Source organism: Peromyscus maniculatus, chromosome 7 (genome assembly GCF_049852395.1).
Source record: "Peromyscus maniculatus bairdii isolate BWxNUB_F1_BW_parent chromosome 7, HU_Pman_BW_mat_3.1, whole genome shotgun sequence".
NCBI lineage: Eukaryota > Metazoa > Chordata > Mammalia > Rodentia > Cricetidae > Peromyscus > Peromyscus maniculatus.
Genome location: NC_134858.1, coordinates 10,405,043 through 10,409,505, shown reverse-complemented (window position 1 = coordinate 10,409,505; position 4,463 = coordinate 10,405,043). Strand labels below are relative to the sequence as shown.

The 4,463-nt window shown below is 41.5% G+C and overlaps 1 pseudogene; it reads right to left on the bottom strand.

Annotated features, from left to right (window-relative positions):
* Positions 1-2,300: 2,300 nt before the first annotated feature.
* LOC102922431 (sorting nexin-3 pseudogene) lies at positions 2,301-3,378 on the bottom strand (annotated as a pseudogene).
* Positions 3,379-4,463: the final 1,085 nt, after the last annotated feature.

Genomic DNA, 4,463 nt, shown 5'->3' with positions numbered 1-4,463 from the left:
TAGATTATAAGGGTGGACTGGGGATGGGTTGGAGGGGAGTGGGTGAAATCAAGTGGTAGGAGGTCATAGGGTGGAGGGTGGGAATGTAGGGGGAGACTGCTGGAACTGGGGGTGGACGCTCTTGGGAAATTTTGTGGAAACCTAGAGCAGTGGAAACTTCCTGGAATCTGTGAAGGTGATCCTAATGACTACTCCTAGTAATAGGGAATACAAAGTTTCAACTGGCCATCTCTTGTAACCAGGAGAGACTTCTAGTGGCAGAGCTAGGTTTTTGCATGGAAATCCCCAAACAACCCAGGCTGTATGCTAAAACAAAAGGATGCTCTCTGCAAACTGACAATGGGGCTCCATTGCAGAGGACAACACCAACACAACGCATTGAGCTGGTGCCTACATGGAGCTTTCACTCCTATGTTCTAGTCTCTTTGGTGCAGGAAGATACCTTGCAGGCTACTGAAAAAGAAACATGGATACCAACCCAGTCACAAACCTTTGACCTACAATTTGTCCTGCCTACAAAATATGCTAGGGCAATGGTGGCACAGACTTTGTCCAATTTAACCTAAGGCACACTGAACAAGAAGAAACTCACACCAAACACTGCCTGGGTGACCAAGACCCAGAGACTAGATGGTCCAGAGACCTAGGGTAAAACCAAACACAACTGGTTAAAAAAAAAAATCAGTAAAATGATTCCTAATGATATCCTGCTATACTCATAGACCCATGCCTTATCCAGTCATCATCAGAGAGGCTTCCCCAGGCAGCAGATGGGAGCAGATGCAGAGACCCACAGCCAGATACTAGGTGGAAAGAGAACCTGAATTGGAGGTGTCTGTCAAATCCCTCCTCTCTGAGCTCTGAGGAGGCAGAAAGATTGTAAAAGCCAGAGGGGATAGAGGACACCAGGAGAACAAGGCCCTCTGAATCAACTAAGCAAAGAGCATATGAGCTCACAGAGACTGAAGAAGAAAGCACAGGGCATACTGAGTCTGCACTGGTTTTCTGTGTATAGCTATTAGCTTGGTGTTTTTATAGGACTCCTGACTGTGAGAATGAGTGGGTCTCTGACTCTTGTGCCTGCGTTTGGGACTCTTTTCCTCCTGTTGGGTTGGTGTGTCCAACTTCAAAATGATAGTTTTGCTTCAGCTTATTATATTTAATTTTTGTCATGTTTGGTTGTTGACTCTTGGAAGCCTGTTCTCTTCTACTGAGAGACAAAAAGGGAGTAAATCTGGAGGGGAGGGAGGTGGGGAGGAACTGGGAGGAATAGAGGGAGGGAAACAATAATAAGAATATATTGCGTGGGAAAAGAATCTATTTTCAATAAGAGAAAAAAATTTAAATTATTTAGAACTTGAAAATGGGATAAAAATAACTATCTGATCTTTGTAGCTGGAAGGTTTCTCTGGTCCCACCTGGCCCTACAGTCCCATGTTTCTCCATCCCACCCTGCCCCATGGTCCCACAGCCACTTATAAAATAATCATTCAGAGACCTAATATTAATTACCAATTGTATGGCCTATGGCAGATTTCTTGCTGACTGACTCATAACTTAGCCCATTTCTATCAATCTATAAGTTGTCACATGGCCATGGCATTACTGGTCTGCTGGCATCTTACTGCTCCTTCAGCAGTGGCTGGCATCTCTCTGTCCTTTCTTCTCTCTGTATATCTGCTTAGATTTCCCACCCGCCTCTAAGCTGCCTTGCCATAGGCCAATGCAGCTTTATTTATCAACCAGTCAGAGCAATACATATTCACAGCATACAGAAAGATATCCCACAGCACTTCCCCTTTTCTGTCTAATCAAAAAGGAAAGTTTTAACTTTAACATAGTAAAATTTCATATAATAGAACAGTTATCAAGCAGGAATTACAGTTATAATGTCTAGTCTATTTGTATTTGGCAAAATTAAAGAAAATATTCTATCTGTCCTATATTTGGGAGTCTAAGTTTTCATATCTAATTTGCCTTTTATCATATCCAAGGAAAATTATAACTACTTAGTCTTCAACTACATCAAAGACCCCAGAAGGATATAATATTACCTAAGTAAACAGGAAGTGCATTGTAAGCAACTTCCAAAAATCTAGAATGACAGAGACAGCTGGTTGCCTGGACAGTCACCCAAAGTTTCTCTGCAACATTGAGGCATTCATCTTCGGCCTATAGGCCTGGAATATCTGACAGACTCATCTCTAAAGCAGGACTTTCTTTCTTTCTTTCTTTCTTCCTTCCTTCCTTCCTTCCTTCCTTCCTTCCTTCCTTCCTTCCTTCCTTCCTTCCTTCCTTCCTTTCTTTTTTGCATCTCAACTTTTATTTGAAAACAACTTAAATTTTTAGACAAATGATTTTAGTATATAAATTTGATTTTGTTTTTATACAGAATATAAAGATTTCCCTCATTAATCTTCCATGTGAAGGGGGTTACAGGCCCAAAGAAAGACACACTATGCAGACAAAGCACACCTCGTGTGTGTGGCCCTGGAGACAAACGGTCGCTGTGCTCCAGCACATAAATGAGGACCGAGTGGAGGCATCACACAGTAGGGGGATGTTCTAGTCAGTCGGATTCCAGAAGAAACAGGACACAGAAACTGCAGATAAGGCCAGGTCAGCAACTTTAGTGAGGGACTCGGGTTCTAGGGGCTTGTGAGGCTACAGTGTGCACACGGACACGGAGGGGCAGAGCTGGTAGAGAGGCTCAAGGAGCGAGTTTCACTAAAGCAAATGAACTAAGGGAGATGACAGGGAGTAAGTGTTAGTATATCCAGGGCAGGTGGACCAGTGTCTGTGCGGCATGCTAAGTTAGTTACAACTTCTTCATTGGTGTGGATGAATCATTAATGGTCTCATTTCTGTCTCTTCTTTCCAAACTCAGGCGTGTCTTATTTTAGATGGAGTATAGCTTTTATCTACTATTTTATCCTGTAAAAACATGTGAAGACAACGTTCATTCTGGGTCAGAGGATGACCAGTGAGTTTATAAACTGTTCCAGTTCCTGCTTCCTTTCCTCGATGAAACTGTCATCAAATATTCCATCGTCTCCTCTAAAAGGAAGCTGCGGCAGAAACGCTTTCCCAGGGTGTGGGGGAACTACAACCTTGCTCTTGCTCTCTTTCTAGTTCACTTCGAAGCCATTCAAAGTCACTGTATTTTCTTCTAACAGTGGATTCCTTCAGCTTGAAGATAGGAAGATTTGTCTTGGCCCAGATATCATAGGTGGTGAAGCGGCCCTGGCCGATCCCACGGTCTAAGGGTTGCTCACGGCTATCTCCAGGAAGTTGCTGGGTGGCCCAGTAGGCGTCATTCAGGTTCTGCAGCTTGGTGATCAACCGCTGGGTCTGCGCCAGCCATTTCGCTGTCGCCATGGCAGCCCCAGGCTCTCTCCTCGCCTCTGCCTTCTGCCAATGCCGCCCTGCTCCGGGATTTTCTTTTCTTTTCTTTTCTTTTTCTTTTTTTTTTTCGATTTTTCGAGACAGGGTTTCTCTGTATAGCTTTGTGCCTTTCCTGGAACTCACTTGGTAGCCCAGGCTGGCATCAAACTCACAGAGATCTGCCTGGCTCTGCCTCTGGAGTGCTGGGATTAAAGGCATGCGCCACCAACGCCCGGCTAAAGCAGGATTTTCTAAAGAGCTTTCCTACCTTGTCTTGGCAAGGATCAGCAGTCCTTTCTTTTGTGTCTTGCTTGTTCATTTTGGACAGGATACTGTCAGCAGTCCAGGTAAAAGCATTTCCTTGCCCAGTGGCTAAATTTTGCCACAGTGAAAGTAAACTCTATATGGAGTTTCTTCAATGACCATCATCTTCTCTGAAGTAGATTGGTGCTGCCAGGAGCAGACATGTCTCATTATCATTTTAAAAAAAAGAAAGAAAGAAGAGAAAGAAAAGAAAATCTATGTTATTAAAACATCTTAAGTGCCATATTCTGTAGAACTCTGAAGTGTTTGAAGATGACCTGTCTAGCTAAAATATATTTCTACTTGACCTTGAACACATACCTAATATGATTACAAGTTTGATTATTTGTAATAAAATTACAAGTTTGTAATTACTAACTACTAACTTACATTTCTTTATTATCCTAAATAGTTGGTAATAACTTTCAAGGACTAGAAAATTGCATTACATTGTTAAATGAACTGTACAGATACAATACCTTGAACAAGATTAGAAATATAGGTACAGTATTTTCTAACAAAATCAATCTCAAATTTGTATCAATATGCATAATTTGTATACAATATACAAAAATCCAATCCAATGTAAAACATTTAAAACTAGTAGTTGCTTACAAAAGTAGATTTATCTTTTATCTTATCATTTCTATATCTTCCCCTTTTTTCTTTTCAGAGTAGATTCAATAATCTACCTTTTATCTTATCATATCTATATCCTCTTTTTTTCTTTTTTTTCAATTAAGAACCCTGAATCTAATTTCTTTTGTTTAGCCTTT